Source organism: Kryptolebias marmoratus, linkage group LG13 (genome assembly GCF_001649575.2).
Source record: "Kryptolebias marmoratus isolate JLee-2015 linkage group LG13, ASM164957v2, whole genome shotgun sequence".
NCBI lineage: Eukaryota > Metazoa > Chordata > Actinopteri > Cyprinodontiformes > Rivulidae > Kryptolebias > Kryptolebias marmoratus.
Window position 1 is genome coordinate 13,850,490 of NC_051442.1, and position 15,746 is coordinate 13,866,235.

General features: G+C 43.2%; 1 protein-coding gene across 1 annotated transcript in view; it reads left to right on the forward strand.

The window, feature by feature from the left end:
• ephb4a (eph receptor B4a) overlaps positions 1-15,746 on the forward strand; it is a 39,244-nt gene that overhangs the window by 7,348 nt on the left and 16,150 nt on the right. The gene's annotated exons all lie outside the window — the stretch shown is intronic.

Consider the following 15,746-nt stretch of genomic DNA (forward strand, 5'->3'; position numbering starts at 1 on the left):
CCCCCCCCACCTCCTCCTCCTCCTCCTCCTCCTCCTCCTCCTCCCTCTCTCTCTCTCTTGCTCTCTGAAAGCCCGTCGCCCATCATCCCCAGCACCTCAATCCGATGATTAGCTTCCTCAAGAGTTAAACAGGCATCCGAGTGCCACAAGTACTCTCAGCGCGTGCCTCTCTCCCCGTTTTTCTGTCTCGGGGAAGGATGCGCGTGGCAGCTGGGAGTTGCAGGTGGATGATAGCTCAGTTTGGTGAGAGGATGCACCCTGAGCCCATACATCCACGTCAGGCATTCACTTTGGAGAGAGAGTCTGTCTTCCACCCACACGCTTCTCTCTCTGAGAGTGGGACACAATGGGGACAGGCTGCAGTGGTGAGGGAATGAGGCCACAGCCTATCAGCCATAAGCACCAAGGAGAATGGCATTTTTAGAAGGATGGTGAGGTTGGGGGGGAGAGTGAGAGAGATTCTCTTTGAAGTGAGTCAAGGAGAAACGGGGAGGCCGGCGCGAGTCGACCAAAGTGCGAGTGCAGAGAGGACAAGAAGGTTGCGTGTATGTGCACGTCAGCACTGCATAATGAGCAAAGTGCGCCTATTTGCATTCTTTAATAACACTCTCTCGGGGGCCAAATACGCGAGCTGCACGCAGTAGGCTGAATGTGTGATTATAATAAAGGGGTTAAAAAGACCTTTTAATTAGGAGACAACAACAGAGAGGAAGTTGTTTATCTCAGGTCCATCTTTCTCATTTATCTCGCGCACACACCACTGCAGTTATTCAAAGCACACAGACAGAAGATTCTGTTGGGAAAAGATCCTTTGTGAGACCTGCCATTGTTGTGCCGTGCATGGTGATTTTTTTTTTTTTTTTTTTTTTTTTTTTTTTTCATTGTTGCTCCGTTCAAAAAATGGAATGAAATCTTACGCGAAGGGGAAACAAGAGCGTGGTGAGATTTCCGATGGTGAACGTGCAAGAGTTGGTTTAAAAAAGACAAAAAAAAAACAAAATGCAGCCTTGATGTAAAAATTCCTCAGCTCGGAGCGTGCACCATCAGTAGACTCGACTTGATTTTGAGTCTAGGATATTTTGCTTCCCCCCCGCTCCTAGGGTTGACCTACATCTGGTGTTTAAAATGCAACGCACTTGGTTCAACATCAATCTGGAGAACTCTTGCATGTTTTGCGTCCACCTTTCGTGCGCGCGCACACCTTGAGGACGTCTCCCGGGGCCCGTTTTCGTCCACGGGTCTGAACCAAGTGGGCTCGGCTATAAACAGCAAGGCTGAGGCATTCCTGCGCGCCTCCCGCCCTCCTACATCTCACACTGCTGAGAGCTTCTAAGAGGAAGTCGTGCTCTAAAATGGAGGGGGTCAGTACAATTAAAAACACTTCTTCTTTTTTTTTTTTTTTCTACAGCTTGGTGTCTTATTTTTAGATTTGCTTAAATTTTTCTTTTTTTTTTCCATTTTGTCTTCGAGCAAGCTTTTAGATCACTATCGAAAACGATTACCGTCTAAAGTTCTTGGTACCCAGTTCCTTCCAAGTTTGGTCAAAAGTGTGATTTTCCCACAATTCAAATCGTTTCTATGCTTATGAAGCTACCCCCCTGCTGAACGGGAAAACACGGCTGTCTCAGAAGGCAAAAATGATGCTCTTTGTTCTCATTCAGTCGGCCTCCCATCCGACAATGAGTTTATCTCCGGCCTAGATATATTGGTCACCGCCACACAGGCGCGCAGTCGCCAGCTCGCAGAGGCAACGCATGGACTCGAGAAGAAAATTAGCTCTCAGTGTGTCTGCTGTTGCTTGAATACAAAACAGCGTGGAGTCTCGGAGTAAAAAGAGAGAATTCTTGCACAGAGTCGGTTCTCTTGTATCTTTACTTAGATGTGTCAATCTTTAGATGGTTTATTTAGCTGGAGTCGGCGCTGACTTCAAGCTGTCCACCTCCCACTGCAGATTAGTCACTGAAAGCTGTGTGTGTGTGTGTGTGTTCAGCTGGGTTTTTGTTTTTGCCTAAAATGAATTGTAAATTTTTGGTTTGGTAAAGACCTAAAACCTGTTTTTTAGTAGCAAATGTTTAAAGGTGGCTTCAGGAAAGTTTGTAGGGTCTATCAGAGTTGTAGAGAGGCCTGTGTTTTAATCAGCTAACCACCTGTTGTGTGTTACTTTGCAAATGTTTATGGTTTTGATCTTTTCTTGTTACAGTTAAATTGCAGAAAAAAAACCCTGACCGTTTAAGGCAGGGGCGGCCAATCCTGGTCCTTGAGGGTTCACTATCCTGCATGTTTTCCTTGTTTCTCTGCTCCAACACACCTGATTCAGTGGTTAAATGACCTCTTCATGTTCTGCAGAAGCCTGTTAATCACCCATTGATTCAGGTGTGTTGGAGCAGAGAAACAAGTAAAACATGCAGGATGGTGGAAATCGAGGACCAGGATTGGCCACCCCTGGTCTAAGGGATAGTTTCGAATTTCTTAGAAAAGTTAGAAACAAATATCTGACTAATTGTAGCTAAACGTTAGTTTAGAGAAATGGTTTCTGAAATTCTTGCTTCAGGCGGCACAGGGAGTTTTACAGCCAGCTGCTGCTGCTTTTTGCACTTGCAAATAACTATAGATGTTTATTTGAATAACCATCCATCCATCCATCTTCCACTGCTTATCTGTGATCGGGTCGCAGATGCAACAGTTCCAGGAGGGAAACCCAGACCTCCCTCTGCCCAGCGACACTCCCCAGCTCCTCCTGAGGGATCCCAAGGCGTTCCCAGGCCAGAGAGGATACATAATCCCTCTAGAGAGTTCTGAGTCTGCCCCGAGGTCTGTTCCCAGTGGGACATGACTGAAAACCTCCAAAGGGAGGCGTCCTGGTGGCATCCTAATCAGATGTCTGAACCACCTCAGCGATGCGAAGGAATACCCATGTAATATGAAATCGATGGCAATATAGCCGTTTATAAAGTTGCACTTGCACAGATTGCCGTGAATTTCCTTGAACTGAAGTTGTTTTGAGACAAACTCGTCAATCCGGTCAGGGGTAAACTGTTTCTCCAAACCGGGGTGGTTTAAAAAGCTATCTACAACATGTAAGATGATAACTGTTCCTAACCTTCCCACAAAACCCCAGCTCAAAAGACCCAAACTATCACTTTAATCTATTTTCCCGTTTAATCTGCGGCCTACGCTGTGGTTTAATTATTGTAAGACACAGCAGACCTGGTTTTAGCAGGGCTTCCTGCCGGTTGGGAAGATGATCCCAGATTTCAGCGCTGTGTGACTCCAAAGTGTTCGCCCTGCGGGGATGCCGGTTTATGACTAACCCAGGCCTCAGCCTCCCTGTCAGGAGAAGACAAGTGGATAAATATCCTCCTTCAAAGACAAAGGAAGTGTCTGAAAACAAACACACACAACCTGCACTCTTCTATATTGCTTTTATCGGCTCTGTGCCTTCCAGCTCTCCTTAAAGAGGAGAACTTAACTTTAGGCTTTGGCAGTTTATAAAGAGCAGCGTAATGATTTTTAACAGCTTCCAGGTAGAAATCTTGTCTGGATGAAGCCGTCACGTTCGTTTCGTGGGGATTCTGACGCTGTGATAACGCGGCGGCAGATTTCTGTCGTAATTGCGTGCATCCGCTCCACTGTGTGATGGTAAATCATCTTACAGTTTCTCTGTTACATAACGCGCTGAAAACGTGTGACATTTGTCTGTTTGCAGTCAAACACGGAAATGTGGCGCGCTCCTCTGCCAGCTCTGATTACAACATTCAGATTGCTCGCTCTGATCATCCCAGATGATAAATCAATGTGCCGAGTGAGGCCGTCGCGTTGCAAACGCCGTCTTCAGCGCTGCGATTGCATGGATTTTAGCTTTTGATCGCGTCCGCGTATCGAGGAGCATACCGTCGAAGCAGAGAATGTTTGTTTTAAAACTGTTAAATTCTGTGTACAATCCCCATCTGTTCATTAAGACACTTAGCTTTGAATGTTGTGAAATCAAGGTCTTAACAGACTAATACACATTCTTTAGCTCGGTTTAAAAAAAAAATGCAGCATCAATAGACTGAAAACGAGGCGTTCCTGGACTCTTTGTGGTTTGATTTTATTATATCATTTGTCCGTTCGGTAAAACAAATTCGAGGAAAAATAAGAGCGACTGACACATTCTTGGCTCTAAAAACAAAGTAAGCCACATCGAAGAACAAACATCGGTTTCCAGGACCTTCTCATTAACAGCTTGTGAAATGGATGACTAACCCGAACGTAGATTTTTATTTTGTATAAATAGGGAACATATTTGGGGGGGAAATGAGAGCAAAGGGCTTCGGGAACGACAAACAAACTCATACATGGCTAACTGCAAATAGTTTCCTGCTCATACGTTGGAACAAACGGGCAAACTCTGTAGGCAAGGGTATATTTTTAATTATTTAATCCCGCCGGTTTTTATGTTTGTCTCCTCTCAGTCTGAGTAGTTCTGATTACTAACATTTCATTGTTTGGATGCACAGTGGAGTGAATTTGGAAAGGCTGTGTGGGATTTCCTCAAATGCTTAAATCTTTAAACTATTGTCTGTAAAGGATTTAACCTTTTATTATCTTTTTTTTCGCAACTTGATCCGTATTTAAATGATCTTCACGCGGAACAGGAGGCCCTTTTTTTCTGATATCAGTTATCTATTATTCAGATATCCAGTGGCTAAACCATAAGCCTAGAAAATTGCAGTTGCCCTCAGAGGTGTAGCTATTAAACTATAGCGGATGAATTCCCAGGGGGGGATAATTTAATACCATATAAGTCATTATTTCACTTTTCTGAAGCTTGTGTAAGGCAAATCCTGAGATTTGCGTCCTGTAAATGGTATCTTTCGGAAAATAATTGCTAAAAAACAAAGATTTGAGAACCGGGTTTGTCTGAATTTCCAGGACAGACAGCTCAGACTCCTAGTTTGAATTGAGTGAGATTCATCGAAGCGAGAATTGAGTGTTTTCATATAAAAGCCAAGTAGAAATTGCTCTGCGTATGTATAAGAGTGCTTGTGAGCTCGGGCAGCCAGGATTACGCTCGTTAGATTAAAGAGGCAGTTTGAAGAGCGGCCGCTCCAGTCGGGAGGTCGAACCCGACTGAAGTTACCAGAGTTGGGTAATTTAGTGAAAAGCTGAGGATCATTAACAACTCCAGCCTTCGCAGTGACCACCACACACACCTGTGAGTTTTACAGGCGAGTGTTTAGGTTAATAAATAAACGTCGGTTACTGATGGACATGGCTGGACAGGCTTTCCTTATCGTCAGAACGTGCACAGCAAAGATCACTGACGGTCTTTAAAATGGGTGGTACCGCTCGCCATGAGAGGGGGAAGTTATTTGTCGTTTGCGCCTCAAACAGGTTTTCTATACATCGTTCCCACGTGACGTCACACTTCCAGATACTCCTCCTCTCTTGTCGCCATTGCGGCAGATGAGACTTTTTTTTTTTTTTAAATCGCAGGCTATTTTTGGCTGTAGTCGCAATCATCATTATACGTTGATTAAACCGCGTAGACGGTTCGGCAAAGCGTAGTTTTCACTACATTCCAAAAACCTGGAAACGCGAAGGACCTCAAACGGAGGAGTTGAGTGCGGAACGTTGGCGAGTCTCGCTGGAGAACATCAGCCGGAGGGGTCAGCCTTCCAAGGCGTCCAGGATCCGCTCGAACCATTTCTATTCCAGTAAAGGAACATTTAAAAAAAGAATAAAAGTTCTGTTAAGTAATGTTAGAGTAAAACTGTACGTGTGCTTGAATTACCAGTTCCACGGTTTAGAACGTCTCCACTGTAGATAAAGCTAACGTTACGCTTAAAGAACTAAATTAAAAGTTAAAGGGTTTTGTCTGTGATATGACAAGTAGCACAACAATAAAAACAGTTATGGTTGAATGATCATTACAAATAAAGCGTTGGCGCCATTTTAGGTCTGATTCTAATCCATAAACACGCTGTCGACAGGGTATGCCTACATGTGCGTGTATGATATTATTGCTGCGGGTCACCAGAACTTTATTAACATGGAGAGTTCAAACATCCTTTACAAATCCTCTGAAACACTGATTGTATGAGTCCGTTGCTTTCAGGCCATGTAGCTCCTCCATGGTGTAGGCACTCTATGTACACTAAATAATAACAATGTCGTAGTACGAGATGGGCTCGTTCATTGTTTCCTCTTTTTTGCACCTCACACAGGTCAGTTCTGACTGTATATATCTTTCCCTGGCACATTGGTTAAGAGAAAGTGAGTTCCTGATTCAGTTTGCTCCGAAGCCATCGTTGTGTAGCGCTTACCTACCAACACGGCGAAAAATATCTCTTCCAGCCGAGACTTGTGGGAACTATGTATTGCTGATTTGCAGCGCCCCTGCTTGTTACTGAGAAGCTTCCACATATGGTGGAGGGGGATGGGTTCACCTCTGCACCTCTAGATCTTTTTCTATTGGAGGCTGTAGACAAGGGGATCCATCCAGTAATACGGTGGTGTCCAGTCCTGGTCCCAGAGGGGCCACTAACCTGCATGTTTTAGGTGTTTCTCTGCTGTGATACCTGATGTCAACGACTGAGTGATGAACAGGCTTCTGCAGAGCTTGAAAAACCCGCTGAAGAGCAGGGAAACATCGAAAATATGCCATTAGTAGCCTTCAGTCAATCCGGCCTCAGATTTTTCTCCAGCCACAGCAATTTTCATTCATAATGTTGTAAATAGACCTGTGCAGTTTGACATTGGGTTGTGATGAATTGCAAAAAAAGAAGAGAAACAGATTTTCACTCCACCATGATGAATTAATTGGTTTATCTTTGACTTTTGGCTTTATTATTTATTTGTCGTCTTAAGTTTATTTATATCTAACCTAATTATCTAAATGTATTTGGTTCTCTCAGTTCTGATGAGTTTAATTAAAAGTTTTTTTGCAGACTGGTGTTTATGTTTTGGGTTTGTAACAACTTTATGTGCTTAGTTTAATGTTATAGGCAACTTAACCAAATAGTTAATATCCGCAGTGTTCAGTTTGCTTAAAAACAACTGTTTATTTATTTATTTTTTTACATTTCATTCAAGCTGGTCTAAAATTTGCTAATCAACATCGTTGGCCTGCTCAGTTTATTCTTTCTTCACTTTGAATACACTTTGCCTTAGCGTTTTATAGAGAGCTCAAAATGACAGGTTTCAGTGCAGCTTTACGATGCCTTCAAGCCAAATCCACCTAATTTCAACGCTGCGAAGCTGCCTTTTAAAATTCTCCGCGACATTAAAAACAATAACGATCGAACAATCGCGCTTGCGCCTCACAGTAGTTCGTATTGAAATGAGCTTTTAGATTGCGGTTGAAAATAACAATTTGTTTCATTACCTGAGAAAAACCTTCGCATCACTCACCGTTTGATTGTCAGCTGTGTAATTACAGCATTCTTTATTTGAAGGCCTGACTTGTGGAAACGCAGCAATTTAGATAAGTGCCGTATAATCTGAAAAAATACAATGATTTAATTAAAAGGGGTCTTGTTTAGTGGGTTTCATTCTGCCTCTTGTATGGTTTTTCTATCAAAAGATCACCAGAGTTGGGTGTTTTGTTTTGTTTTTTTTTTTCCTTCTAGGTGGGCTGTTTTTCGTAGAGGAATTGAATCCTGATTAAAAGCAGCGGGAAGTAAAGTTTTTTTTCAGTCGCCGATCGATATTCCAAAGAAGCTGAACTTCACCGTAAAGCAAGTCGTTTAGCCAAATAAGATTTTGCTGCGAGAGGCCAAGAGGCTGTCGTGTTACGAGCTGGAGGTTTTGTGTTTGTTCAGAATGAAACTCTTAATGACTTCCAGATTAACCAGAAAGAAGAAACCAGATTTTTTTTTTCCTTTTTTTTTTTTGTCCTCACTGCTGAGAATTGTATTTATAGGAAGACAAAAAAAAAAAAAAAAAACAACTTTCGCTTCTGCTTCTCCTTGATGCAGCGGTGCAGTTCAGCAGCTGACACCACGGGTCAAAACTCACTACCCCGTGGGCGGCGATATAAACAGGCAGAGAACCAAGTCGATGTCTCACAGACTCTTAACCTTAATCTCTCATTTTATGTGAAGGTCAGAACTTTTTATATCTCTGTGATTTGAAGGAGACGTTCACTCAGAACAAGTGTGACCTAAATAATGCAACAGTTTTGTTTTTTTCTTTCTTCTTCTTCTAATTCACAGTTAATTAAAGGGGAATCTGAATGCGCCGTGGTTGTAATCAGCATTTCTTTAGTTTTTCCTCTGCCTGTCGGCGCACCCCTACGCAAGGGGGAATTTAAAGATCGGGAAAGGTAATTTCCCTAAAGATGAGAACACATGTTCAGCAGAAACTCCACCGAAAATCCAAATGGTTTTTGCACCGAATGTCCTAATGGCTGAGGAGGATCAAAACTCTTCTGTGAACTCAGGCTGACAGGGGGGGGGCACGTCTTCACCTGGAAACGATTAACATCACGGTTCTGCTAAGTGAATCTCTAATGACCGTGTAACAGCCAAAACAGCCAGATATTGCAGATTTCGGGTCCCAATGCTCCGCCTCTTTAGTCGGTTTGATTCGAAACACTCTCCTTTTTTTTTTTTCTCCTGTTTTTAGTTTAGTTTCCGTCCAGTCTGCAGCATCGTCTCTAACTAGGTCACGTCCCGTCTTGGGAGATGCACCGACCACAGCCCCCTTTTTTTTTTTTTTTTTTTTGATATGCACCCCCACAGACCTAAAGGGGGGAGAGGGAGGGGGGGACGTGTCAAACATTAACACCTTTCCCTCATCTCGCTGTCATCCCTTTCATCGTGCTTTTCCCCGAGACCTGTGTTTGCGGTAGCTGAGCTTGTCCGCCCGGGCCACAGGAGGCTTTTGTCATACAGCAGACGGGGAGAGAAACTGCATGTGAATAATGTGTGTATGTTTGTGTGTGTGTGCGTGTGCTGGCGGCCGGCCCCCACCAGACCAGGAGACAGGAAGGGGACAGGAACTAGGGGAAGCTGAGGTCTAATCTCCCTAGACACAACTCTGTCAGACACACACACAAAGACAGAACGCACACACACGCACACACACACACTCACACATTCAGTGCTTCAATTTCCTCACATTTTTTTTTCACACGGACAAGCTAATGTACACTCAGTACACAAGACCAAACAGCTAACACATTAAGGAAAATCAATTTTGCTTTTCATTTGTAGTCTTAATGTGTTCTGTAGTAAATATCCTAAGTAGACTGAAAATTAGCATTTTTAAAGATTACCCAGCAGTGCTCTGTAGCATGTGGTGAGTAATATCAGGAGGGACAATCCCTTCTACCTCCAGAGCTTATCTTCCTATGAAGCCATGACAGGAGTGTCAATATTCTCATTTAAAACAGGATTTGATTGGTCTGAACCACAAGTGCACTGAATAATCTCAACATGTTGTTTCAATTTAATGCACAAGTCAAAGGGCTGTCAGTGTCAGTTTTACTCATATGGGACTTTATAAACAAGAATGGAACAGAACCGAGAGATAAGCGGATCATTCCACCCAATTATTATCAGATAATACGAATGTGCAGTCACTTCTGCTTTTCGTTAAGATCTTGGAGGAGCGAACAAACATCTGGTTGTTTGATCTCAGTGTTATGTAATGTAAAAGATCCTGTATATAAGGTAGAGTTAGACCATTAGGAGCCTTAACAACCAACAGTAAAACCTTAAAATCAATCCCGTAAACAGACGAGAAGCCCACAGGGAGGCCAACACTGGTGTTATAAGCTCATCTTTTCTCGTTCCTGTTTGGACATTTTGTACAGCCTGCGGATGATGAAGAGACGACTCATCTGCGCTCACATAAAGGGAATCCGTGTTGGAATAATGCTTATTTTCTAAATCTTTGGTAAAGAAGTAGGGCTTTGAGGTAGTTTCTCACTGGACTGCGACTATTTGGTGACTGTTTGGCGAACGGTATTCCCGGGTGAGCCTCCAAAATGTCTCGAAACGTCCTCAGTTTGTCGCTCGAACTTTGGCCGTCTTCAGAAAAGTTTGAGAGCTATTTCAGTTTGTGAGACCCTTTTTCTGTCAGAATAGGCACATGTCTGTCTTGTATGTTTCAAACCCTTTTTTTAGTTTTTTTTTCCCTGAATTTGAAATTGCTAGATCTGTATTTTGACGCCTGCGTGGGAACTTTTCCTTTATGACGCTACAGACCTGTGTCCAGGTCTAAAATCCACACTGATAATAAATAGTTTATTTTTTTAAAAAGTATTCAGATCTGTTTGTCATAATTTCCGTAGTGCACTCCAGTAGAAACGTGCAGGAGGCTGCCATGGTAGGCACGATGAACCAATTGATTATGGAAATCCATTTAAGTTTGACCAAATATCTTTTTCAACATATCCAATGTGGTTTGTTAATATAGCTTCATCTCCGTTGGAGTGGAAAACTTTGTCATGGCAGGACAGACATTTAGCTCTTCTTTCTCGTGCCCCAGAACTGAGGAACTTGTTTGTTTGCCTTTTAATTTCCCTTAAGATGTTATCTGTAAAAACTCTCTCAAGTCCAGCAATGGCTGGTATGAAGGACGGCCTGAGTAGGAAGGGGGAAGAAGCGGAGCACGAAAACATGGACGACACGAACATTTAAACCCGACCCAGCCATCTGACCGACCTCTGAAGTCAAGTTAACATGTGTTCCTAATTCAGCTAGACATGAATTTCCTGTCAGAATTTAATAAATTTCAGCCCCGGTGCTTTCATTTCACCACAATAACTTCGCCGACAGTTTGTCAATTTGACAGTGAACAATTTGCAGAAATAACAAACACACAAAGTCCCAATTTCGCAGCGTGGGATAGTTGGACAGCTTTAGAAATCCCCTTCATTTAACACTTTGAATCTGTGTGCGAGCGTCGACCATTATCTGTACTTTTCCAAACCCGCAGCCCTTTGTTCCAGCCCCAGCCACCACACCCACACTGAGTGGGGCTAATGGAGAGCAGCTAGTAGTACTCCCCAAACTCCCTGAAAAAGTCCACCTCCTATCATAGATCATTAAGTAGATCTGTTGTCCGACGCGGTTTAAAAAGCCCGTCTTGAGATCTAATGCTGGGAAGCTTTACCCCAGCTCCAGTACTTAGCAGGAAGGCAAATTAAAGCCTTTATTTATTTATTTTTTTCTCCCCCCAAAATCCTGAATTATTGAAATGGTTCTTTTTGAACATGAAACATGGAACAATCAAAATGGCCCCCTGGTTCTCGAAGAGCTAGATTTCAGGAGCGTTGCTAAATTAGCGCCGTCGCCCCGATGGAGATGAGGTTCTCAGCCACAGCTGGAGGAGAGTAAACCTCCCATCAAAGAAACGACGGCCGCTGTCAAGTTAAACCAACGTTAAGGCGGAGATCTAACCCCACCACGACCCGAAGCAACAGATGATGTCGCTGCTTTTACCTTTTTAAACCTCCAATGCAGACGTCACCGTCGACACGTTTAAGACACTTTCTTTATGCAGAAACCTTTTTTTTCTCCCCCTAAATGAAGCCTTAATCAGTTTTCTTTACGCGTGCCGGAGTGCAGGAGTTTCCAGAAATGACTCTGAATGGCTGGTTGGGAGGATAAAAAAAAAACGTCTGAATCAGTTTTTCGCAGCCACCTTTGTAGTGCAAAGAGCAGGTAATTCTCCGGAGAATTCCCACCGAGTGAGTTTGCATGCTGATGACGGCTGCTGCTTTGTATTCTCGCCTGCTTTACTACATGTTGATTTCCACTCCTTTTTGAGTCCCGCTATTGCGAAAGCACCGCTGCATAAATTATTATTATTATTATTTATGGGGACTGACGGGGCGGAGTTGCAGTTTGTTTTGTATTTTTAAGCCTTTTGATTTTGGATTTCTGCCGACGTAAAGAACAGAAGTTCTGCTATATAACAGGACCCTGGCTTTATGTTACTAAACAGTGTTTAGCTGAGAGTGAAATGGCTCATTGAGTGTAGCTTTAATGTTGGAAAAGACACTGATTGCTCATTTAAGTTTTTTTTTCTTTTCTTTTTTTTAAATATTGCTATCTGTTAATCCCAGATCCTGTGACATCTCTTCCCCCTGCTCGGATTCCTCTCTGTCATTATCCCCCCGTCTCCGTTTCTCTAGGTGCACGAGGGTAATTGGCACTCTGTTTCTTTAATTAAAATAAGGTCTAATTGTAGCCGAAGCAGGCCAAATGTTCATAGGTCTATAATTTCCCTATCACACTCCAGAGCCACGGAGAAAGTGGAAAATGGGGAGAGAGGCGGAGAGAGAGAAAGAGAGAGCGCACGTCAAGAAGAAATTAACATACAAGTCAAGAACAGTGAGCGTTATTAAAAAAGGGAGAAAGATTCTTGACAAATGGGTCAGGTTTTACGTTTCGACAAAGACTGTGGATAACACCCACTCGTGTTTTTGGTCTCCTCTCTATAAAGGGACCTCAATGCCTTTTTTTGTTTTCTTCACATGTTTTGATGATTAAAATAAAACTATAGTCAGCCAAGCCTGATTCCCCCCAACCCAACGGCTTCACGCTACACCGTCTCAGTTTCTCAACTCCATCCAGTACGTTTGGCTCAGGTCCACGCGGGACGTTTGCTTTTCCCATTATTGTGACGTTCACGTGCAGTCCCCCCCCCCTCTCCCCGTATCAGTTTAGACTTCTCTAGTGTCTCCTAATGTTGACAGCTGTCCTGTAATTACCGCACAATCGTTTGTTTTGGGTGTTAAAGCGCAGCCAGATGACGACTGCTCATTGTTCCAGCCTCTTGGAGCGCTCGGGGCAAATTTCCGGTGGTGGGTGGCCATCGCTGCCGACAGGAATGTCGGGGAAAAGCCGGCTTCCTCTAACAGGACTTGGAAGACGGCGTCGGGTTCAGTGAAAGGCAAGGCCGTGCAAGCACATAATGGAAGCCCTCGCTGTCTCATATAAACACCAGTGCTCACGCATCCTGTCTCATAAAGCTTAATGATAGAGCAGTGATAAACGGTGATTACTGTACCTGGGAGGGGGGGGGGATGTTTCCTTTCCACACCTTAATCAGCTTATGAACACAGACGCAGGTGTGCATCTCAAAGGGGAAGGCTGGGGGAGTCCGCTCAGCTCCGTCAGGTGCTGAAGGTTGTTTTTTTTTTTTAAATTATGAAGTCAAAGTAGCCTAAATGTGAGGAAAGCACCGGACTGAACTCCATCACCCTATTATCCTCTGTCTGTTTTTTTTTTTTTTGCTTTTTGCAGAATTTCCATTCTTCCTCCTAGATGGTTCTTATTAAGCTGGTGGGCTTCTGCGGTTTTGAAGTGAAAGAGGCTTAGAAGCATGCTTGGGTGTTTCTTTAGAGGGGAGGGGGGATAGAAAAAATAAAACCCACATGGAGAGTAAAATGAGAAAAGCAGATAAAGCGGAGGGACAAGTCGGTGATTAGAGTCACTTGGCGTGTACCGTTTTACCTCGCGGTGTGACGCAACGACAGAGTCGCCGCGTGTGCAGCCCCGATGATTAGTGACTCCGTGTCGTTGCTTTCATTCGCAGCGCGCACCAGACAGCTCACCCACATGACGAGAACGGAAATAAGAAAAAAAACGTCTATGAGGTGAAAACGGGAGGGGAGGAGGATTTAAGTCACTTGGCTGTGCGGCAGATACACAGAAGCGTGGAAGGGGATTGTTTCGGGGGGTGTTTGTCTTCTTGTCGCAAAAACGTTTCAAACTAGAACGAGGGAAGTCGTTGTCTGCATTGTGGGAGTTTGAAACATATGAGGTAACGCGAAGATAAACGTTTAGAGGCTGATCCCGTTTCCTGGCGTTATCCCAACCCCTACCCCATGGCCCTTAACTTGAAATTGTGAAGAGTTAAACTAGACTACAACATGACATATCCCTTTAAAAGGCCAAAGTGCCATCATTTTTCTCCATAAACAGCCATAACATTAATATGCCCATATATGGAGCGTAAAACTAGCTATCAAGACATTACATATATTATTTTTTTACGCTTGTTAGAGAACAATAATACTATTTAGAAAACACTAAACTAGACATTACAATGGCTGTTGAGACAATACAGTTCATTTAATGGAAAAATATTCAACGTTTGACCCTTTTTTATGCTTATTAAAATACTTGACAATAATACCAAACATGATACATTGGTAAACATCAGACTAGATCTTAGAATGGTTGCAAAGACAGTACATCAGATTGATTTAGCCTAAACATTACAATGTTTAAGTGTTTTTTTTAACACTTTTTTTTTTTCATTAAAGTGCAGCTCAGGTTCCTTTGTGTCTAAGTTTGGCCCTCAGAAATCTCAGATTATAAGGACTAGTAAGGACTTTGTTTTCCTTTACATTACTAAGGATTGGGAGACTTTCGTAGCTGTAGGGTTAGATGAGGGGAAGGGGAGATGAGTCAGCCTTTGTCGCCTATAAACATTTGTTGCTGTTTTTTGGTAATTGGTTCAGAGAATATTTGCGTGTTGCAGTTATACGCGCCCCATAAAACAAATTCGACGCCGCCGTTCAGCTACCGTGTCACTGTCTTCATGGAAACGAAGATCCTAGTTTTCCTCCACAAAATGGCGAAGGAACTGGAAAAACTCGTTTTTGCTCTTTTAATATCCAAACGTGGCTTTTATGTTTGTGTCGAGTCCAACCCCGAAGGCAAAGTTCGCTCGCTCTCTCACACACACGCTGCAATATCTGAGCCTGATCTTTAATCGACGGTTGTGTTCATTAGTGTGACCCAGCATCTGTGTCAGGCCAGCTGGAGCTTTAACTGCCACATTTATCTCTGCAGGAAGAGCGGGTCACTTTTCTGGTTTTATCAAATGGTTTTCTTGTGCACGTGCATCCATGTGTGATTTATTTGTATTTCAGACCTGAATGTGACTGCTTCTCACATCACAGAGGGCCACAGAAATAAGTAAAGTGTAGGCACTGGCCCCCTTTTTTTTCTTTTTTTCTTCTTGCTAAAGTACTACAAGTGATATTGCTGAGCAGCGATGTGCAAAATTTATTCCAACACTGTATGAGTACTGTACATCTCCCAACTTACACAGCAATCGTGAATTAATGAGTTTGGCGGCGGAGTTGATCGCATTGACGGTCGTCTCGCCATCAATCTGTGGACGTGGCATGAAAAATATTTTAGATGTAAATAATTTCCTCCGCCGTAGGCTGGAGCTAATGATTCCCCTTTTATTATTGTTTAATCTATCATGTTAAAAGAAAAAAAAAAAATGCTCACCACCATAATGCAGCGACGCCTTCGCACACAAATCAGGACACTTTGCCGCTTAAAGATGCTGGAGTCGGGCGACGTGCAGCAGTTTTAGATCTTCTCTCTGTTTGTTCTTTATGTGGAGCACTGCTAATATCTGTCAGATGATTACTTTATCAAGCCAGATTCTGTAGCAATGATATCCCGGAGACAGTTTTTTTTTTTTTTTTACTACAGATTGTATTTGTGTGTTTGTGTTTGTGTTCTGCATTGTGAGGTTATGGGATGCCGACTTACCTGTCAGGTCTTATATACGTAGCTTAGTCAACAAAGCACCCTAATAACCTCAGCGATAACCCTGCAGTGACTCCTCCCCCACCCCACAGCTCCAACCAGAATCAATTTTCACAAAGGCGCTCTCCTTGATCAGGACCACATTAAATCTTGTTTATTGGTAAAAGCAAAGCGCACCAACCTTTTTGAAATAGGCTCTCTTCAGGGAACAGGTATGCCCCCCCCCCC